At 42.8% G+C, this 23253-nt stretch overlaps 11 non-coding genes across 11 annotated transcripts; all 11 read left to right on the forward strand.

Moving 5' to 3' along the window:
* The first annotated feature begins 1911 nt into the window (after window positions 1–1911).
* Trnat-ugu (transfer RNA threonine (anticodon UGU)) lies at window positions 1912–1986 on the forward strand. Its single transcript has one exon. It is a non-coding gene; the product is annotated as a tRNA-Thr (tRNA).
* A 333-nt stretch (window positions 1987–2319) lies between these two features.
* Window positions 2320–2394, forward strand: Trnat-ugu (transfer RNA threonine (anticodon UGU)). Its single transcript has one exon. It is a non-coding gene; the product is annotated as a tRNA-Thr (tRNA).
* A 333-nt stretch (window positions 2395–2727) lies between these two features.
* Window positions 2728–2802, forward strand: Trnat-ugu (transfer RNA threonine (anticodon UGU)). Its single transcript has one exon. It is a non-coding gene; the product is annotated as a tRNA-Thr (tRNA).
* A 333-nt stretch (window positions 2803–3135) lies between these two features.
* On the forward strand, window positions 3136–3210 carry Trnat-ugu (transfer RNA threonine (anticodon UGU)). Its single transcript has one exon. It is a non-coding gene; the product is annotated as a tRNA-Thr (tRNA).
* Window positions 3211–3543: 333 nt separating this feature from the next.
* Trnat-ugu (transfer RNA threonine (anticodon UGU)) lies at window positions 3544–3618 on the forward strand. The gene has a single exon. It is a non-coding gene; the product is annotated as a tRNA-Thr (tRNA).
* A 333-nt stretch (window positions 3619–3951) lies between these two features.
* Trnat-ugu (transfer RNA threonine (anticodon UGU)) lies at window positions 3952–4026 on the forward strand. Its single transcript has one exon. It is a non-coding gene; the product is annotated as a tRNA-Thr (tRNA).
* Window positions 4027–4359: 333 nt separating this feature from the next.
* Window positions 4360–4434, forward strand: Trnat-ugu (transfer RNA threonine (anticodon UGU)). Its single transcript has one exon. It is a non-coding gene; the product is annotated as a tRNA-Thr (tRNA).
* Window positions 4435–4767: 333 nt separating this feature from the next.
* On the forward strand, window positions 4768–4842 carry Trnat-ugu (transfer RNA threonine (anticodon UGU)). The gene has a single exon. It is a non-coding gene; the product is annotated as a tRNA-Thr (tRNA).
* A 333-nt stretch (window positions 4843–5175) lies between these two features.
* On the forward strand, window positions 5176–5250 carry Trnat-ugu (transfer RNA threonine (anticodon UGU)). The gene has a single exon. It is a non-coding gene; the product is annotated as a tRNA-Thr (tRNA).
* Window positions 5251–5583: 333 nt separating this feature from the next.
* Window positions 5584–5658, forward strand: Trnat-ugu (transfer RNA threonine (anticodon UGU)). Its single transcript has one exon. It is a non-coding gene; the product is annotated as a tRNA-Thr (tRNA).
* Window positions 5659–5991: 333 nt separating this feature from the next.
* On the forward strand, window positions 5992–6066 carry Trnat-ugu (transfer RNA threonine (anticodon UGU)). The gene has a single exon. It is a non-coding gene; the product is annotated as a tRNA-Thr (tRNA).
* Window positions 6067–23253: the final 17187 nt, after the last annotated feature.

Genomic DNA, 23253 nt, shown 5'->3' on the forward strand with positions numbered 1-23253 from the left:
AGCAAACAATACATATTCCTTCAATACATATTCCTCCCACGGCTACACTTCTCCGTGATTGTGGCCATAGACTATGTCTCATCATTATACAGGGTATTTGTTTTAACTTGAGATGACTAAATATCTCAAAAAGACACATCATATCAAACAACTTTTCTACGAGAAAAGTTAATATTAGTAAAGGGGACATATGTGTGTGGTACAACTGGCCACCTCTTAATCATACCTGCTTCACATGAGGTCCCTCCATTTTTATTGCATATTCAATTCTACATCAAAAAATAAATTCAGTTCACTCATACCATTGTTCCTGATTTGTGTTAGGTGATGCAGTAATCAACAAATATCAAGTGTGCCTGTTTTTGGAATTAAGAAACAATGAATTTGATTTTACATTTCATTTATGATGTAAATGTAAACCTTTATGTTCTACCAATTGATATTTATGTCCAGAATTTATTTTAATATTGCAAATTTGATTGTACAGGACAGATAATATGGCTAGACGATGACATTTTTGGCAAATAAGCTACTTGCCTGGTAATGCAGTTTTCTGTACTCTAAGGGGTTGATTGTGGTGAAGCCTCAAATCACTGAAATGGCTGATTTCATTAGCTGCTCTTGAATCCTGCCATTGATGTGACTGATTTCGGTGTGTGTTTCTACCCAACAGCTGTAACTCTTGCGCTGGCTGCTATGCTGTTACTGGTGGAATATAGAGTACAACCATTGTACTAAGATAAAATCTCAATGAAGTGACAGTGACAGGTGCACGTGCCATGGATATTCACCGAAACCGAGCATGCCGATGGTGATAGGCAAGGGGACTCATCAAAATCAAGAACACCAGTGGTGAGATACAAGGGGACTCATCAAAATCAAGAACACCAGTGGTGAGATACAAGGGGACTCATCAAAATCAAGAACACCAGTGGTGAAATACAAGGTGGGACAACGATATCGAGCATCCCGATGGGAACAGAAAACTATGACATCAGCATTATTTTTCCTGTATCATGCTAACCATAGTTTCTAGCCAGATATTGAAATGGCTATTCATGTTGTACTGTACAATCACATTTGCAACACTAAAATAAGTTTCGAACTATCAGCCATTAGAACACAAAGGTTTAGATTTACTTCATAAATGAAATGTAGAAAGAAATGTCTCGTTTCTTAATTACAAAAACAGGTACACCTGATGTTTGTCAACTACAGCACCATCTACCACAAATGAAAAATAATTGAGTAAACCATATGTAATTTTTTTGGCATAAAATCTCAATATACAGTAAAAGGGAGGGGGTTTCTATTTGAAGATACGAAGCTGACCCCTACCCCACCCCCGCAGGAGGGATGGTTAGGTGGTGGCCTGTTGAGCACGATGTGTTGTTTTCAAGATATTTAGTTGGCTCGTTAAAACAAACATACTGTACTTGGCAAATGGCTGATAAAAAATGGTCTAGCAGAATCAGCTCACATATCCCAAATAGTGTTGTTTACTCACAAACATGCTTAGTAGCTTGTTCTTAGATCTATAACAAAATTACTGGCACTGAACTAAAGTGAGCATAGGTCAGGGCAGCCAACCACATCCACCTCAGATGATGTGTGCCCTGTTGAAGGTTGATTTGAGCCAACCCTGGCATTCATGTGAGGCAGATCATCTGTGAACTCAACTTCTCCATTGGCAGTCTAGTGGCTATTGTGCACAGCACAATACACTAGTAGAAGTGATAATTAAATGAACACCCTAGCTGCAAGCAGGCGTTGATACACTTCGTTGGGGACATGTTGAAAATGTGTGCCCCGACCGGGACTCGAACCCGGGATCTCCTGCTTACATGGCAGACGCTCTATCTCACGGGGAGCGTGCAAGGGATAAGTCCCTGCAGACGCACTATCCTCTGTGCCCGCGGTGGCTCAGATGGATAGAGCGTCTGCCATGTAAGCAGGAGATCCCGGGTTCGAGTCCCGGTCGGGGCACACATTTTCAACATGTCTCCAACGAAGTGTATCAACGCCTGCTTGCAGCTAGGGTGTTCATTTAATTATCATTTCTATTCTAGCAAAGCTGCATGGTCATATATAGTTAAAATAAAATATGGGTTCCCGGCCTTTGACCTTCTTGTGTGCGAACGCACACGCTATGCCCAAAACTCATACGGGACTTGGTAGATTAATCTGCCACGAGTAATGAGTATGATGGGCAAACATCTAATAGGCGCACTACGAATGTAGTGTTGTGGACATGTTGGGAATGTGGATCTCACGGGGAGCGTGCAAGGGATAAGTCCCTGCAGACGCACTATCCTCTGTGCCCGCGGTGGCTCAGATGGATAGAGCGTCTGCCATGTAAGCAGGAGATCCCGGGTTCGAGTCCCGGTCGGGGCACACATTTTCAACATGTCCCCAACGAAGTGTATCAACGCCTGCTTGCAGCTAGGGTGTTCATTTAATTATCATTTCTATTCTAGCAAAGCTGCATGGTCATATATAGTTAAAATAAAATATGGGTTCCCGGCCTTTGACCTTCTTGTGTGCGAACGCACACGCTATGCCCAAAACTCATACGGGACTTGGTAGATTAATCTGCCACGAGTAATGAGTATGATGGGCAAACATCTAATAGGCGCACTACGAATGTAGTGTTGTGGACATGTTGGGAATGTGGATCTCACGGGGAGCGTGCAAGGGATAAGTCCCTGCAGACGCACTATCCTCTGTGCCCGCGGTGGCTCAGATGGATAGAGCGTCTGCCATGTAAGCAGGAGATCCCGGGTTCGAGTCCCGGTCGGGGCACACATTTTCAACATGTCCCCAACGAAGTGTATCAACGCCTGCTTGCAGCTAGGGTGTTCATTTAATTATCATTTCTATTCTAGCAAAGCTGCATGGTCATATATAGTTAAAATAAAATATGGGTTCCCGGCCTTTGACCTTCTTGTGTGCGAACGCACACGCTATGCCCAAAACTCATACGGGACTTGGTAGATTAATCTGCCACGAGTAATGAGTATGATGGGCAAACATCTAATAGGCGCACTACGAATGTAGTGTTGTGGACATGTTGGGAATGTGGATCTCACGGGGAGCGTGCAAGGGATAAGTCCCTGCAGACGCACTATCCTCTGTGCCCGCGGTGGCTCAGATGGATAGAGCGTCTGCCATGTAAGCAGGAGATCCCGGGTTCGAGTCCCGGTCGGGGCACACATTTTCAACATGTCCCCAACGAAGTGTATCAACGCCTGCTTGCAGCTAGGGTGTTCATTTAATTATCATTTCTATTCTAGCAAAGCTGCATGGTCATATATAGTTAAAATAAAATATGGGTTCCCGGCCTTTGACCTTCTTGTGTGCGAACGCACACGCTATGCCCAAAACTCATACGGGACTTGGTAGATTAATCTGCCACGAGTAATGAGTATGATGGGCAAACATCTAATAGGCGCACTACGAATGTAGTGTTGTGGACATGTTGGGAATGTGGATCTCACGGGGAGCGTGCAAGGGATAAGTCCCTGCAGACGCACTATCCTCTGTGCCCGCGGTGGCTCAGATGGATAGAGCGTCTGCCATGTAAGCAGGAGATCCCGGGTTCGAGTCCCGGTCGGGGCACACATTTTCAACATGTCCCCAACGAAGTGTATCAACGCCTGCTTGCAGCTAGGGTGTTCATTTAATTATCATTTCTATTCTAGCAAAGCTGCATGGTCATATATAGTTAAAATAAAATATGGGTTCCCGGCCTTTGACCTTCTTGTGTGCGAACGCACACGCTATGCCCAAAACTCATACGGGACTTGGTAGATTAATCTGCCACGAGTAATGAGTATGATGGGCAAACATCTAATAGGCGCACTACGAATGTAGTGTTGTGGACATGTTGGGAATGTGGATCTCACGGGGAGCGTGCAAGGGATAAGTCCCTGCAGACGCACTATCCTCTGTGCCCGCGGTGGCTCAGATGGATAGAGCGTCTGCCATGTAAGCAGGAGATCCCGGGTTCGAGTCCCGGTCGGGGCACACATTTTCAACATGTCCCCAACGAAGTGTATCAACGCCTGCTTGCAGCTAGGGTGTTCATTTAATTATCATTTCTATTCTAGCAAAGCTGCATGGTCATATATAGTTAAAATAAAATATGGGTTCCCGGCCTTTGACCTTCTTGTGTGCGAATGCACACGCTATGCCCAAAACTCATACGGGACTTGGTAGATTAATCTGCCACGAGTAATGAGTATGATGGGCAAACATCTAATAGGCGCACTACGAATGTAGTGTTGTGGACATGTTGGGAATGTGGATCTCACGGGGAGCGTGCAAGGGATAAGTCCCTGCAGACGCACTATCCTCTGTGCCCGCGGTGGCTCAGATGGATAGAGCGTCTGCCATGTAAGCAGGAGATCCCGGGTTCGAGTCCCGGTCGGGGCACACATTTTCAACATGTCCCTAACGAAGTGTATCAACGCCTGCTTGCAGCTAGGGTGTTCATTTAATTATCATTTCTATTCTAGCAAAGCTGCATGGTCATATATAGTTAAAATAAAATATGGGTTCCCGGCCTTTGACCTTCTTGTGTGCGAACGCACACGCTATGCCCAAAACTCATACGGGACTTGGTAGATTAATCTGCCACGAGTAATGAGTATGATGGGCAAACATCTAATAGGCGCACTACGAATGTAGTGTTGTGGACATGTTGGGAATGTGGATCTCACGGGGAGCGTGCAAGGGATAAGTCCCTGCAGACGCACTATCCTCTGTGCCCGCGGTGGCTCAGATGGATAGAGCGTCTGCCATGTAAGCAGGAGATCCCGGGTTCGAGTCCCGGTCGGGGCACACATTTTCAACATGTCCCCAACGAAGTGTATCAACGCCTGCTTGCAGCTAGGGTGTTCATTTAATTATCATTTCTATTCTAGCAACGCTGCATGGTCATATATAGTTAAAATAAAATATGGGTTCCCGGCCTTTGACCTTCTTGTGTGCGAACGCACACGCTATGCCCAAAACTCATACGGGACTTGGTAGATTAATCTGCCACGAGTAATGAGTATGATGGGCAAACATCTAATAGGCGCACTACGAATGTAGTGTTGTGGACATGTTGGGAATGTGGATCTCACGGGGAGCGTGCAAGGGATAAGTCCCTGCAGACGCACAATCCTCTGTGCCCGCGGTGGCTCAGATGGATAGAGCGTCTGCCATGTAAGCAGGAGATCCCGGGTTCGAGTCCCGGTCGGGGCACACATTTTCAACATGTCCCCAACGAAGTGTATCAACGCCTGCTTGCAGCTAGGGTGTTCATTTAATTATCATTTCTATTCTAGCAAAGCTGCATGGTCATATATAGTTAAAATAAAATATGGGTTCCCGGCCTTTGACCTTCTTGTGTGCGAACGCACACGCTATGCCCAAAACTCATACGGGACTTGGTAGATTAATCTGCCACGAGTAATGAGTATGATGGGCAAACATCTAATAGGCGCACTACGAATGTAGTGTTGTGGACATGTTGGGAATGTGGATCTCACGGGGAGCGTGCAAGGGATAAGTCCCTGCAGACGCACTATCCTCTGTGCCCGCGGTGGCTCAGATGGATAGAGCGTCTGCCATGTAAGCAGGAGATCCCGGGTTCGAGTCCCGGTCGGGGCACACATTTTCAACATGTCCCCAACGAAGTGTATCAACACCTGCTTGCAGCTAGGGTGTTCATTTAATTATCATTTCTATTCTAGCAAAGCTGCATGGTCATATATAGTTAAAATAAAATATGGGTTCCCGGCCTTTGACCTTCTTGTGTGCGAACGCACACGCTATGCCCAAAACTCATACGGGACTTGGTAGATTAATCTGCCACGAGTAATGAGTATGATGGGCAAACATCTAATAGGCGCACTACGAATGTAGTGTTGTGGACATGTTGGGAATGTGGATCTCACGGGGAGCGTGCAAGGGATAAGTCCCTGCAGACGCACTATCCTCTGTGCCCGCGGTGGCTCAGATGGATAGAGCGTCTGCCATGTAAGCAGGAGATCCCGGGTTCGAGTCCCGGTCGGGGCACACATTTTCAACATGTCCCCAACGAAGTGTATCAACGCCTGCTTGCAGCTAGGGTGTTCATTTAATTATCATTTCTATTCTAGCAAAGCTGCATGGTCATATATAGTTAAAACTAGTAGAAGTCTTGTTTTAATTGGTTACTGCAACAACTCTCAGACAGCAGCAATAAAGCCAGGTGAATGGGGCTATTTCTCCAGCATTTGATGCAGTATCTAGTGGGGATGTTCCATTCCTGCTCTATATCACCACATAGTGTGAAACGAGAGTGCATCACATGACATCTATTACCTAAGAATGTCACAAGGATACGTTCCTGTCCTCTTCCCCTTCTCTGCCGTAACTACTTCAAAACGCGATATCCGCAAACAAAGTTACAATTTACAGCCACAGACTGATAGGACATGCAGGATGTGCTGTTGGCTGATTTCATCTGCTGTGCAGGAAAGGAGAATGTTGTCACTTATTGTGTCACACTGGATTGATTGCAGAAGTCAGTTAAGAGAAAATGGCCAAAACTCCCTTTAAAAGGTATTGTAGCATTCCACAACAACACCCAATGACATATGGCCTCGGATACAGGTGATTTGATCTGCCATTTCTGGTGGACTGTGTTGGAACATCCTCGACACAGTCTGGACCTCACATTGTGGTATTTTCTTCTTTTCAGATTATTTAAGAAGCACGTGGTCAGTCACCACTTCAGGACTGGTGGTGGCATTCCGGCGGCTGAAGTGAAGTGGTTCCTGGACTTGGGCTCCCAATTTCTTTTGTACCAGTTGGCTTACCAGTGGAACAGACACTTAGATAACTGTGGATAAGTTAAGTGTACCAGTGCATTAGTAACTTTGTGTATCTCTTTCATGTCCAGAATAAAAATTTTCTCATGAAAGACATTTAGTTTACCTTTTGAATAACCCTCATCAACTGAATTCTTCTGTCAAACGTATTCTGCAATAATCACATTCTCCTCATTACCTGGTATTGTTGTTTGCACAGAATTTAATGACCTCATAAGGGCAGTTTTTCCTGACTGCTGGTCTGCTTTAGATAGTGCATTGCATCTCACCACAGTACTGTCATGTGCAGCTTGAGTGCATTTTTCAACTCAGACTGAATGTTGGTGATACTTATTTGGTTTTAGACAAGAGCACGGACAGAGATGTTTGTTACAGTAGCAGTAATGAAGTATGAACAGAGTGATCAACACACACACACACACACACACACACACACACACACACACACACACACACAGTGAAACTGCTTCATTGGTGAAAGTAACTATGAATGCTTGAAAAGCTTGCAGGTCATGGGACAGTAACAAAAACAGACGTCAAAGTTACAATTCACTATTTCGAGGAAACCCATTATGCTACTGACATGTGACAACTGAGGAAACTATTGAAGATGAGGGACTAAATGACATCATTGTGTCACAAACCGCATCACTTGCACCAGAAGAGTTACACTGAGGGGGCCTAGAAGAAGTAAGTGAGCCACTGAGAAAGAAGAGAAAGCGTTAAATAGCAGATAATGAATTTTTGGATGCTCCAAACATGAAAAAGTGCAGTGTGGACCCAGAAATGGTGTGATTTCTTTAGTGTCTATGTGGTATCAAATATAAAAATGTGTAAAAGTAGTTTCACTACATTGGAACTCTTGTTCCAGCCTGATATGAGTCATTTGAATTGTTTACATGTATCTTTCCAGCCTGCTGAATTAACATGGTCATTACCCTCCACCTCCACTACATTGGCTACAGAACATAATGTGATGCAGTTTTTTTGTTGTAAATTGTATTTACATGTACAGTTTTTTGTTTACCATTGGTGACTAACCTTCCCTTATGATAAATACTCCAGTCTGACTTTTGAGATTTCGTTGCTATTCACTTACAGTTTCAACCAGCTTTCTGTTTGTAATACCATCCAAGCATTGTAACCTTCAAAAAGCGATACTAAATCTGGGATGTTACCACGGATGATCCTGCAATTTACTTATATCATATTAACCTTTTCTATTTCAGATCTGTGCGGATGAGTATTCTTGGGTATTTTGGCAGTCAGTTCATCCCGGATTCCTAGTGGGGTGGGGGGTTCCTCTAACTTAAAAAACCCCATGTGCAAGCCATGTGAACATTATTACCCTAATAGCCACTTCCTGTGTGTAATGCAAGAGGGGGCTAAGAAATTTGCATCTGAAACCATTACAGAATCGTCTGAGCATTTGGTTTAGACCTTCCACTCTGCTGCAAACCAGAGGACTGCAATCGACTCTCAGTATGATGCTACAAATAGTCAGCTTAGCCTGCATCACACGTGTGATGCTAGCTGTCTTCACTCAATCAGCCATCCTCCTGTAGGAACTGAAAATTGCTTCACAACACAAGCAGCAAGTATCATTCATAATTATGTGGCACTTTTTGCAGCAGGTTGCACCCAGTGCACTCAACAGCTGCCGGCAGGGCCTCCTCCACCACTCTAATGAGACCCCTCTATGACAAACATACCGAGTACATTCAGGCTTCCTTTCCCAACTTGCCTACTATTTTCCTGATGGACTCCATTACCAACCTAACGTTGGAGCCCCTAATGATGAACATACTTGCCCTCTTCACTTGTCTAGACTGGGTAGGAAAATTGGCTGGCTCAACAGGAAGAGTGTGGCCCACCCAGATACGCACGAACCTATCACCGTCCGCGACTCTCTCGAGTGAAGACAGACTGGTCAGATGTTGGGTATTGTAGGTCGTGGCGACATTCGACTTTAAGCAACATTTTCCTTATTGCAGAGTGTCACGGAACATGTTTGTAGTTTCTGCTATCCAATGCAGGTCACAGGATTCTGCATGAAACATTTTCCTAGATGCGTCAAAACATAAAAAATGAAAGAGAGAGAGAGAGAGAGAGACGGAAGGAGGGAAGGGGAGGGAGAAAGAGAGAGGGGGAAGGGAGAGAGGGAGGGGGAGAGGAGAGGAGAGGGAGAGAGGGAGGGGGAGAGGAGAGGAGAGGAAGGGAGGGAGGGGGAGGGGTGGGAGGGGAGAGATGGTGGGAGAGAGAGGGAGGGAGGGGGAGAGGGAGGGAGGGGGGAACGACCACCCAAACTGTCTGAACCTGACAAATGAATAGTAAAATGTTGGTAAAGTACTAGGGCTTAAAATTTCAGACGACATTAGGTGGCCAAAATAAAACTAGACCACAAAATGCTTTGAGGCTAAATCTAAATACTTAGCCCTTGTTAATAATTGGTACTACACATCAGAGAATATACTGGAAATTTTTATTTGTGTAATGCGAATTTAATTCAACTTCTCAACAAATACCTACGTCAGGAAATTTTTATTTTAGCAATCTTAGCCTTGCCCCACCTGTTTTATTTCTCTTCCAGAGTGTTCTACTATAGTAAAGTGAATATACTATCACAGTCTTATATGTTCGTAGTATGATTGCCTCACCACATGGTGTTTTACCAGTGTTCATCCTCAGAAATCATCTCTCACATTATACACACCCAAAAAATATTAGTTTTGTCTGGACCTCTTACAGTCTTAAAGCAAAAAATAGAAATACAGTTTAGTTCCACAAAAGTCACGATTTCTGCATACTTAAATAGTACTTTCTGCAACAGTAGATAAACTATAGTAATTTATAAATTCCAGCAACGATTCATTCTATTAGTTGTTCAGGCCAATTGCTGTCACACACAATTTGTCCCCATCGAATTTCATTAACAGTGAAACATCACGTACACGTAATGGCATTTGTTTATACATCTGAAGTCAGTTAACAGCAGAAATGTTACAGGTAAAACAGATGGCACAAAGATCCAGTTGATTTTGGATGGTGTGTGAATTCATTTTGATGAAGCTGAGAGGCTGCACCTACTTACTCAGGACAACCTCCACATCACAAGATATTTGTGTTAATCAGTAGTGTTTAAGATATGTGGACTCTACAGAGCATAAACTCAGGTTATGAGATTGATTGAGAGGAGAAGTTTGGGAGTGGTATCTCATGATTTTTTTTATTTCAAAAAGAAAACATTCTGCTATTATGGCAATTTTCACCAGGCTGAAAAAGTTGTAATTAAGTATACCACATTTGTCTGAAAACACAATTGCCACTGTGCATGAGCACATGCAATGGGCCACAGTGTGCGACTATCTGGGGAATGGGCGTAGCATACTCAGCTAGATGCCAACAAAATTAAATAATGCACTTATCCTGTTTTTACACAGTTGTTCATTACTATTGGCACTATGATATTAATTTTTAATTCATGAAATGAATATAAGATTTGCACTTCTCACACATGAAGTACTTATAAATGTTCACTGACCAGAGATTTCCTGACACTGTTAACACGATTCTTCATTTTTAACAAGAAAATGCTATAATTCTTCTCTTGTCTTGTGGGGATTTACTCTCCTCTATCATTTCGTTGTGTGGAAGCATAATTTAAGTTTGAGATGTAGCCTGCTTACTGAATAATTACCAATTTAATTTTAGTAACTATATTTTATTCAGTAGAAATATTTGAAATGTATTATTTCCATGTCTCTACTGAAACAGAAGTGTGCCATCCTCAGTAGGAGAACAACTGCATTGTTCAATGACCAACTTATTTGCCCTCTATGTTGGTCTTTTGTTAATCATTATTGGGATTACATGTAAAGTGGTGCGAAATGGAAACAGTAATCTATAAAATAAAAAAAAAATTAAAAAATTAAAAAAAAGTATGATATAATGAAAATTTCTTACAGGAGATATTCAGAAAAGATGTAAAAATGGCAAATACTTACATCACTGTTGGGATGTGCTTTCTTGACATTACTAAATACACTAATATTTTCAATTATTCATATCTTCCAATGTCACTTAACTGGAGGATTTTTCTTTTATGTAAGTTTCTCTAACAAGACAGGACATTTCAAGTGGTCAGCAATTGTTGCTCTTACAGGTGCAAATTTTACTTTTGATAGGTAAGTACTCCAAATGTCTAGTTATGGTTATCATGCTAAGCAATGGCACTTTGTATGCTGAAAAAATACAGATGCAATTTTACAAAGAGTTCATGTCACAGGCTCAATTTATGTGAACATATGGTCACATGTTGAGACAAGTGCCGGATACATCCTGAAGTGTGGGAATGTGCTGTCAGTCCATCCACTGAATCTACATAAATCTTTGCACAGTCATCACTGACAGAGGTGGTAGTCCCTTCTTTCCCTACAGCACAAGAAAGTAGAGGCATTCTAAACTGTGGTACCTGCCAAACAAAACTGAAATACCCTTGCATTTTCCTCTTCAAAGCATTAATCCAAGTTTATACCAGATATCAATATCAGTTTGTCAAGATTCAAATGAAATGTGTGTGCTTTGGAAAGGGACCTGTCTGTGCTAATGATATGATGACATTCAAAACTTGCAGCACTCTTACGGAAAAGCCTTACACCATACCGAGTCAACTGATGTTTGGAGTCCTATGTACGTACATCAGCAATAAAATTTTTCGTGTGCATCTGCATCTGAATGCTCATTCCATAGACATGTGACTATATCTGTACACAGTAGCCTCCCTCCCTCCAGTGCTCAATGCACACCCCCTGTGCTGTCTTAACCCGTCTCACAAAACATGATTTATTACCACTCTATTCATTACCCATATGTTGCAGAAAAACACGGAACAATAGCAGCGGCATGATACAGTCACTAACACAGAGCAACCGTGAAAAATAAATTCACTAATATACCATTCTACACACCTCCTCCCAATTGCTAATGCAAAAGTCCAACTCAGGAGTGTACACATAAAAATGCTGTCTAAAAGATGACTCAGCAAAATTTCCTACTACCAACTGCTCAAATACATCAGTGTGACAGAATGCAACAGAGCCAAATTGCAGGACCAACGCCAACAGACAAACTGGCCAAATGTGCACAGTAACTGTTTTCAGCAAAATTAGTTACTACTTCCTCCACATATGGAGAGTGCTGCTCTTCTCCAGCTGTGTACTGAACTGATGGATATATTCCACAACCTGTTCCTCCTTTTGTACTGATGCCATTTGATAGTGGAATCTGAAAATTATGCTATGATGAGGCCAAGTTGTAGCATAGTTTTCAGGTTTCACTAAGAAATGGCTCGATATGGAAGGTGCAGCAGTTTTTGGTGTGAAAGTACTTTTAAGTAACTAAAGCGGTTATTCATCGAAATAAATTACACTGTGGATTATGCATTTGGAGGCAGCATGTTTATCGGCGAATGATTTCACAGTAAATGTATATCAGGTTAGTGCAGTAAATTTTGCTTAATGATTCACATTTGCACCACACTTCCAATTACTTTAACATAGGCTCCTCAAGATGTACCACATTGAATTCACATGGCACAACAAAATAACTGATGTTCGTTGATTTGGAAAAAAGTGACATGAATTTATCATGCTTTCAACTATATGCAACATATTGACATGTAAGTATTTATGACAATTTAAGTAACACCTGCTTGAAATCAGTAACTGAAGCAGAACGGTATAAAAATGTATGAGCAGTTTTTTGTGGAATAAAGAAATAAAAATAAAAGATAGCGATCACATTTATTAGTGCTCAATAGTGGTCTTGCGTCTGTTTGCTGCATCTTCGGGTGTCTTCCCTGTGTCATCACAGCAGTGCCTCTGCTGCATATACACGTTCCCGTCTTGCAGCCAGATGAGTGGTGTCTCCCCCCCCCCCCCCAAATATCTTTTGCATCTACACACAATTATGCCATCAACAGCATTAGTATATGCTGTGCACCACCTGTTGATGCAGCCCAGATCAGTGTTGTCCATCCTCTCAAGACACAGAATACATCTACTTCGGCATCAGTCAAAGACACTTGACAATGTTTTTATCACTCTTATATACCGGTTTATGCAAGGCAGTCTTTCTCCAGCCAGAGGATTTGCATGTGTAGACTTTGTGATTGGTACTGTGACACACCCTTGTCCATCCAACCAATCATTTGCCCTGTCTCACCAGACATTTGGCCGTTGACTGCAGAACAAGCTGCAAAGACGTCTTCAAGACAGTAATGCAGCAAGAAGAATAGCAACAGGTTTTTCCAGGAGAACTACACTACGAGTAGATTTTAAGATTCTTCTGAATTGTGTTGCAAGGTCGGTACCCTGTGCCCAACTTGCAAGTATACCTGTGGTGTTGAGACGTGATGGTCTCTCTGGTGTCCTTGGAGAGTACACAGAGAGATTTCTGGTGGTTGGTGTTGAAAGAGGCCATTGCTGGTCTTTTGTCGCTACGAAGCACTGGGCACTGTTTGGAGCTTGCTGGGCAAGTAAGGAGAAACAGCATAAACATACAAAGGACTTTTCTGCATAGGGGACGTGCCATGACCAGAAGACAAAGGGGCAGAAAATTTTTTTCAACCCTCTGACAAACTGGAAATCATTGGAGCTCTTTTTGCTGAGGTGTTGGCTTTGTTTACAAACTTAGAGGAGGAACCAGAGGCAGATCTTGAGTTGTGTGCTCTTAGGTGGAGAGTTGTGTTGTGCGAGGTGGTGCCGGGGAATCTGATCAAAAAGAGGATCTCGTGCTTCTGGCCTCGAGGTGGTGATTGGTTGAAGGTTGGTTTGCCCCACATCTTGGTGCTGGCAGTCTCTAAATATTTATCACGAGTCCCTTTTAGGACGACACCTTGGCACATAAAAGGCCCCACACAACATTAGAGAAGTCTCAACTTAGCTATCTCTGCATAGAGGTATTAGGCGACCAGTTGGCCATGGCCAGGTTCGTAAGTTAGCGAAGTCTGGTTCATTTAACTGGAAGGGGTTACTGCAGTCCTCTGCGATAGAATGGCCCATGGAAAGTATTTTCATTGTTCCATGAGTCCATTAACCCATACTCAGACTGGATACAAATGTTTTGTGACTTGATTCTTTCACTACGTTGGTTTTGCTGTGTTCGAGTAGGGGAATGACAACCATTATCAGTATCTAAACATGTAAGCAAAATATTTTCACTCTTGTCTGTGAAAAGTATTATTCAGTGACAATGCTCCTGCCTGTGTTTCTTGGGAATTTTGGCGTTTTTACTTTCAACATGATGTCTCCCATGTGACAACTACACCATATTACACTCAACCACCTTTTGCCGGGAAGTTTAATTGCAGCATTGATCACCTTTCAAGCCAAGGCGCAAACCAAATGGGATCCTTCCTTGATGTGGTTGAATTTTGCTTTCCACATGGCAATACATGAGGCCCGTCAGGCTACCACAATTTCCTCGCTTTTCACCCACCCAGTTAACTCCCAGCTTTCTTCCCAAATAAAACAACACCTTATGTCCTTCATGACAATTGGCAAAGAGGAACACTGAAAGAGCCCATAAGAGAGGCAGAGCAGTATAACCACAGGTGAAAACTTGCTAGCTTTAAGGACGGAGGTGCTGTTTTTGTTAAGCAGTCAAAGGGGCTGCTAGCTGAACAAAGTGTGGCACATACCTTCGAAAAAATATTTTATCGTATAAATGGACTGGACTATCCCTTTCTGGGTTTTTTGCAGTTGGAAGCGTGAAAGTGCGATATCGAGAAAGCGTCGTGCTTTTTTGGCCCTTGGCGCATCTTGAAAGTGCCCAACCCAGTCACCTTGTGCATCCAGAACGAAGAGTGGGGGCAAGTCCACAGAGTACTTGTCCGCCAAATCAAAACTGCTAGTCCCAACTGACCACGAGTTGTCGGCCAATCTTGCCCTAGTAGTCTGTTTTGGCGATAAGGTGCTCAGTGCAAAAGAACTATGGAGTTCGCTATGCAAGTAAGGAGAAACAGCACAAACATACCAAGGATGACGTTCCTGCACTGGGGATATGCTGGAACCAGAAGACGTGTGTGGCAATTTCTGTGTTCCAGATATCACTGTTGGTGCTTGTTTATCTGGGGGACACAGCCTTCCTGCTCCTGGACTTGTTAAGACAGTGTGAGTTATCTTAGTGCATTGGTGGTTTTCCTCAGATCCAGTCAGTGCAATGTGTAGCACGATTCCTGGAATATTATTTGGCAGCTTCCTTGTTTACACTGTTGTGATGTGATGCATCACTTTCTTCTTTATTTTGACACGTCACCACATTACTTATTTAGTGCACCTTTGAGGTGTTCATGTCTATCTAGCATCGCTACGTTTAGTCTCCCTCTTGGATATAATTTGTTTTCGCTTTTTGCTTCTATTGCCAAGCATTTGTTTTATTGTGTTCAGCTGTTGATTGGACTTTGTTGTCATGTACAGGCTAGTGTACACACTGTAATATTTTTGAAGCACTTTCGGCTAATTTTTTTTTTTAAGTGCACAAAAGCTGAGGTTGGAAGTTCCCATGTCATAAACTTAGAACACTAATAAACACAAGGTCTTCCCCTTGGAGGAAAGACAATACAGTGTGAAGACAGCGCATGTCCTGAGCCAAATACTAAACGTCCTTCACCATAAAAGTAAAACGTGGTCAACAGCCTATGTGTCATTTGCTAAAACTGTTGATAACTCAAGTGGTAAACATACACTGAAACATAATCACTTAAAAAAATGGCAATGGCTAAAAAGACAGTGCCCAATACGCATCCTAGCTAAAATTACCTCGTGGCAAAAGCGTCGAGGGAAGGTTGGGCAAGCCGTTACACAGAGAGGTATAATTCCTTTGAGCTTGTTCCCGTGAAGAAAGACCAGAGGTTACGCCAAAGAGAAACCGTCTGCAAACAGACAGCAACACAGAGATCATCCGAAGAAATGGAAGGAGTTAGCAGTCCGAGATAGGACTGCAGCCTCGGAAGTAGCCTCATTTCCCCTCAGACCGACATGACCAGCAACCCACATGAACATCACAATGAGTACATCAACAAGTTGGAACCTCTCTCAAGGCTCCGCTTTTTATAATTATGTTGAAGTGGGAACTGGAATACAAGTTTTCTCACATTTTAAAAAACCTCATCCCTCACGTCAGCCTTGGCACATACCTGAGTGGAGCTTGTGCATGCCTTTTTCAGTTCACTTTTGGCTGGGAGCCTCGACTAGTCTTAGGAGACACTGTTGGTGATCACACCTTATAGCTACATCTGTTTGTATTCAGCGTGTTATGTTTGGCATTTTTATCTATTAACATTTGCAATGTTTACTATTGCGTGGTTTTTTTTACGAAAGAATCTAAAACCTGTTTGTTAACTCAAATGAGTCATGAAATAGCATCCAAATTCTGTAACCTATACTGTCAGTTATAGTGGTTCTTTTTTATGTTCTTTCTATTGAAATAGTGATTCTCTGTTACAATCACTAGTTCATAATAATTATCTGGTGCTAAACTTGCATTTCTAATAACAATTTTGGGACTAAATAAATTTAAAAATGTTTTACACCAATAAGGCTCAATTCCCCCTCACCTCGGTTCCGCCATGCTTAATGTGCGAAGTCGAGAACACTGCAACTGCCTTTGACAAATAGATGGATAATGGCCGACATCTGTGCAGGGTTTCATGGGCAGTGAGTCGCCACAATCATCAGGGACACATCACTGGCAGTTGGAATGAGATCTCAAGTTCACATGGATCATTTAGTGTTAATACTATACCACCGGCAAAAGACTTATGACGTAGATCCAGGCAACAGGAATACTCAATGGCATTCTCACATGGTCAGCAACGAGTCTCACTTTTGTTTGTGCCAGTCAGATCAACATCAGTCTCTCTGTAGGTTACCCAGTGAAAGGTCACAGGAAGCAGCAACTCCGGAGACCTATTCTCCTCCAACTCCTGGCATGTAACTGATCTCGAGAGGCTAAGTGCTTGCCAACATGTGGAAACAACTGTAAATACTTTTGTCATACTATTCCTGAATACGGCAGTAATAGCACATTCCAGCAATATACTGAGACACACCACACTACAGTTCATACTACAAACACCTTAACGAATGTATGGATCCATGACTGGCCGGTCCCATCTACTGACTTGTCCTCAATAGCACATACCTGTGCTTCAATCGGAACACATTTTCATACCAGGTTCCAACCAGCGAACTCCGTCAACTGAAATATCCTGTGTTTCAGATATGGTGACAAATTTCTCTCTCTGTGTGTGTGTGTGTGTGTGTGTGTGTGTGTGTGTGTGTGTGTGTGAGAGAGAGAGAGAGAGAGAGAGAGAGAGAGAGAGAGAGAGAGAGAGAGAGAGAGAGAGAGAGAGGGGGGGGGGTTTGCTGCGGGCTCTAGACACTTATGAGAACTTTGGTTGACACTACCCTCCTCCTCCTCCTCCTCCTCCTCCTCCTCCTCCTCCTCCTCCTCCTCCCCCCCCCCCTCCCCAGCCCCCTTCCAATATAGCCAGTCACACCCTGACTTTTAATGTACCACAGAAGCTACGATTTTAATACAAATGTGGACTTAGGGCTGTCAGCATTTCTCTTAGCACTACGATTGCCAACAGTGAGTAAATGCTGTGGAGTGTTGTCTGTTTAGTTTCTTTCTGCCTTCTGAATGAAATGTCTTTGGATTCCAGCTACATCAAATGTTTAAAATGCCATAAGCTTAACAAGTCATCGCCAAACCTAGCTACTATCTGTGACATCACTGGTGCTCGTGTTATGGCCATATGAGCATTCAACTGGATGCTCAATGTGCTCACTTCGAACTACTGGTCACCGAGTTCCATGCCACACTCAGCTGTAGGCTGCCATCTCTATTAAGGATGTTGCCATTTTATTTAGATGGCTTCTTTCATTACAGTGTCCAAGAAGCTGATGAGCCATGGCAGGTTTTGTCAACTGCTAGTTGCTTCCTAGAGCACGCTAAACAAAAGTGGATGCTCCTTCCTGCATTGTCAATCATGAGACTGACTGCACTCTCAGGGTATTTTGAATACCCCAGGTATTCTGAGTACTCCATTTGCTCTCTGCCATAGCTAGATTTTCGAGGGATGCCTAAAGACTGATTTCATTTTGTGTCTCTTCATCAGGTCCCTTTATCTTACACGACACGGACACAGAAGGGCAAAAAAAGGTAATATTTGATGACTGCTGTAGCTGTTGGTCCTGAAGATCTTTCGTAAGTGGTTGATGTCGCACGGCAGGTTATTGGCACCTGATATCCTTCTTGCATGACGTACCGATGTTTGTAACATAGCGTGCTTTTGTGCTGGACGATACTGGCTGATGACATGCAATTACAGATTGGTGTGTGTAGGTTTTCTGTAGACACTGGGGCCAAGGCATCTGTTGTGTTAACGTTAAACAAGGATGTCAACGAAAGGCAAAGAATTCCATTTTTCTACTCAGGGTCGCTACAAGTTTTCCTGATTTTGAGACAAGTTTTGGCATTTTTCCCTGACAAATTTCGAGATCTCAAGGGTAATAAAGACATAAGTTGGCAAAAATTGTAAGGTCTTCCATATTTTGTAATGAACTGTTTTTAGATGGAGAAAGCAAGTCAAATAGTATATATGTTTCATTTAGACCACTGATACCTTACTTCAATAAAACAAAACATATTTGGTGATAAAGTGCGCATTTCATTGGAGTCGCAAGACAGATTTCAAGTACCTACACTGATTTCAGAAATAACCTCCGGGGAGAGAAAAATAAGGCCTCTTGAAAGAAGGTTGGTAGGGAAGAGTTGTGGAAACCAACACTATAGGTGACCACCAACGAAATGATGGTTCTACAATATTTGTTATAGTTTTACAGGTACTGTATGATTTTTCTTTCAAGAAATACATGAGCACCTAGTGTAGAAACTGCCACAATTTTCTTCTTCTTATCACCCATACTTTCTAATATGTAAACCACATTTGAAGTGACAAAATGTACTAGAATAAATGAAATTTCTATAAAACACTGCACAACACAATGTACTCGCAATTCCTAAGTCTGTCGTCCACAGCCTCGGGCCTGCCGAGGAACACCGCAGTCCTGGTCCGTGGATAAATCACAAAAATCTGCCACATTACACCACACACAAACAGGCCGGACCTGCAGGCAGATTGGTGGGACTAAATTAGATGGACAGGGGCTGCACATTAGTGGGAAACGATGCGCTTCAGATTGACAGACCCGATCCATTTGAGATGCCTACAGAAATGGCCTGCAGTTTTGGCCCATCACGAAAGTCCACTCATGTGGCCAGGTATTCAAGTGTCAGGAGACACCACGTTGTGCGAATAATACCGCAGTGACCAATCCGTGCAACAGATAACTTGCACGAATACTCTGAGAATCAATACTAATGAGGATAAGTAGCAACTCACCGTAAAGATGATCGCTGAGCCACAGACAGGCACATAGGAAAGACAATCACACTCTCACAACTAAATTTTTGGCAAAAAATTTAGCCTTTGTCAGAAAACCAGAGCGCACACACATTCACACAATCACTCAAATGCAACTCGTGCACGTCTCCAGCCACTGTGTCAACAGTCTCTGAGAATCATATCCAAACAAAGCACTCATCATGCCTCCCTGCCTCTAGTCGGCTGCTACTAGGCTAGTGGCCTGAAATGGTGGCAGCACTGACTGCATGCTGAGGGGAGTGGTAGAAAGGGAAGAAGCAGTAAAAATGAGGGAGTAGGGAAGCAGCACATATACTGAGGTGCACCCAGCCAGCGACGATGCACAACATATCAGTAAACAAACCATTTCATCTACTGTTGTTCCCCCCCCCCCCCCCCTTCAAATTTCCCTGACATCTGAAATTCCCTGATTTCCAGAACTTTTGGCAACCCTGCTACTTCTACAGTGAACTTTATGTTACTGATAATGCTGTTGAGATGTTGCAAGAATACAGTTTTTCATATCCATGGGGTGAAATGACAAACGTGTCACAGTGTCTAAAACTACTGGGCTTTATTGGGGCAGTATCGTCATATAGCAGGTTTGCAACAGCTGGACTTACCATCACATCATCCATCTGATAGTAATATTGGCTGTTGTACAGAAAATAAGACATCTTAAGAGTGTGGCTAAATATATAGACAATTTCAAAGCACAGGTTTACTAGGACCAAGGCGTCTTTCATAGGCACTTTAATTAACAGCACCCCAACATCTCTATTGACTATTATGTAACCCTTGCTAACCGGATGATGATTAATTCCACTGACAAAATTGGCTCGGTTCCTAATATGATGTGCACAGTGACCCCACATGTGGAGCAAGGAGACTGCCTATGTATGAAGCCCACCCATCACATAATGCCCCTTCTGTTTCATAAAATGACTGCGTTTGTGTGACAGAATAATGGTGTGGCACGGTGCTCGCACTAATGCAACTTCCCAAAGCCTCGCAGCAGCTTCGGAGCAGCAGTTGAAAATGGAGGCTTGCATTCTTTCTCCCACAACTTGTTTATTGTGATTGGCAATGAAGTTTTTGAATGCATAGAACATAGCACTAACAAACTCCTCATCAGATGTGCCAGGCTGATGGGCCTAATTTAATAAGCAAGCAGATTGTTCATTATCGAGCAGATACTTTTCAATAAATTGCCAAAATACTCATGATGTAGGGTGCAGCAACCTTGTGTAGATTATATGGGAACAGATTATGGAGAATCATTCCTTCACCATCACAGAACTCAGCAGTCAGTTTACACAAATGTGCTGTTCCTTGTTGCACGAAATTGCCACGAAGTATCTGTTATTCCAGGTGTTGTGCAGGCTCTAGAACACAAACCAAAACATGTGCAGGCAGCTTTGACTTTTACACATCTGTACCATGATGATGGTGAGTAGTTTCCGGACTGGATCTTTCTAGACTGCATCATCTCAGGCAATTAAATGTGAGTTGCATAGAATACCCCAGAAACCAAGCAGCAGTCAATGCATTGGCATCATGCTCACCCACACAGGCCAAAGAACAGAGCTCCTCCCGACATCTAGATGGCACGTGTTCGATCACAGTTCTACAGCCTAGACCTCACTCCCGGTTATTTCCACCTGTTTTGTAGCCTCAAGATATTCCTGTCTGGTCAGGGTCAGCATTTTAAGACTGACAGAGGCAGAGGTGGTTGTCACAGCGGGTCCAGTCCCTTGTGGCACACTGTTTTGACACGGAGATACAAAAGATGGTGCCTCAGCATGAGAAATTTCTTCAGCTCAACACTTCCTGTCCCTGTTTCAATGAATCTTTCAACTAAATTTTGCTTAGTTTCTGTTCGCGACTCCAGGCAAACGTTTTACGGATGTTTATGTCAACAAACAAATCGTGGATATGTTGAGGAATAAGGGTGTCCCATCCTTGTGGATCTTGGCACAGCACAAACACAAGGTCATCTTGAACCTCCGGGAGAAGATTCTAGACCACAGTTTCTTCCAGCAATAAGTACTTAAGAAGGTGTCTTCTTTACAATTCTTGACACTGGGTCATATAGGGGCTTCCAGTAAATAACTCGGTCCAGCACTGCGCATACCTCTGTATTGTAGTCGCACACTCTGTAATATCCTCCGCAGTGGTCTGTCAGCAGGAAAAATGAAAATGCACTCATCATAGTTTAGTGTGCATATGCCATTGTGCTTAGCTGTGGCCACACTTTGTGCTGGTGGCTTTGTGAATATACAGGTTTTTGCACAATCTATTTCATCCACCATAACACTGGGTCATTTGTGGACTGTTTTTCCAATTTCACTAATTACTTCACAAACAGGGAAGTCCCAAGGTAAAGGTGCGAAGTTGTGCCATTGCTGCTGCTAAAGCCAGCCAAACTTCTCTTTCTGAGTCTCTGTGTTGACATTTGTTACAAAACCACAGCCATATCAACCCATGAACTAAGCTATTTATGAGAGTTCAGGAACAACAGCTACAGCACTCAGAGAAACAGTTATTTGAAGTAAAAATCACAAGAGCATTGATGATGGAGGAGGAGGAGGAGGAGGAGGAGGAGGAGGAGGAAAGACAAAGCCCCCTGCTGAAGAGACATAAAATCAAATTACCTTCAGGTCTAAGCCAAAAACTAGCATAACTTGTGTCAGATATCAGAATACCTGGGGTCTACAAAATGTTGTGACCTGGGAAAATCTCATGTTGGACAAACAATGCATACAGTGCAACAATGAAAGTTTCTATTGACTGCACTACTGCAATTAATTCGCTTTAATCAAGCCATCAATTCAAATTTGACAAAATCTCTGTCATGGTTTGCACTAACAACTTTAGAAAGAATGTAATTAAAGAAACCAGCAACATAAAAATCACTGTCAAGATCCTATAGGGAGACTGCAGCCCATAGCTGAGTGTAGCATGGGATCCAGTGATCTCTAGGTTGAAGCACACACACTGAATGTCAAGTCAACATATGCCTACACATCAGCAGTAGTGCTGCTCGATAGTGGCCGATGAATACTTTGGCATGGAATATTAACCTTTTCATGTGGCTGGATGTCTGAGAACATCAAATAAAATGTTACCACAGCGAGATCTGCACTCTCATGTTTTTGCTTGCATTTTGAGTCAGTGTTTGACATTTTTTTCCTAAATGGAAGGGTCTTTCCATTGCTGTCTTGCCAGACTCAGCTTGCCGTGGTCTACCAGTGCCGACTGTAGACTCGGGAACCTTGTCAGGTTTGTTACTGTCAGCATGTGCTGTCACCCTGTGAGTGGTGCCTCTACCTGCCAGCGCACAGGCAAGCAGCTGGGAAGTGTCACACGTGAAGTTAGCTAGCAATCTATAGAATATTTTCCATTTTTGAGACTTTTCTCGCTACTATATTCTCTGAAAGTTAGTCAAGATATCTAGAAATTGATACACGTCAAAATATAAAAGCCTTTAGTGAAATGTTCTGGGGGGGGGGGGGGGGTGACTTGTATGAATCCCTCCAAACCCCCATTTGGGCCAACACTTAAGTGGAAAATGTAACTGCCTTAGACAGCTTATAATACACCACTCAATCAGAATGTGTAATGAATAACCTGACAGTCCCATTTTTTGAAGGTATAGTTTGTCATTAGAGAATTTTGGCACTAATTCCCAATTCTCAGGAGACAAATGACACCTCTGGTTAGGAAAGTGAGGATTATGCCTCACTTTTTAATCAATCATAACCACTCAAACTAATAAGTCTGATAAAAATGCAAATGTGTGGGGCAGTTTATTGTTTATGCAAAGTAAATTTTATATTTGTCAAATATCTTAACATTAATACAACATGCAAAACTAATTTCATATTATAGTTGATGTTA

Source organism: Schistocerca nitens, chromosome 11 (assembly GCF_023898315.1).
Source record: "Schistocerca nitens isolate TAMUIC-IGC-003100 chromosome 11, iqSchNite1.1, whole genome shotgun sequence".
Taxonomy (NCBI): Eukaryota; Metazoa; Arthropoda; class Insecta; order Orthoptera; family Acrididae; genus Schistocerca; species Schistocerca nitens.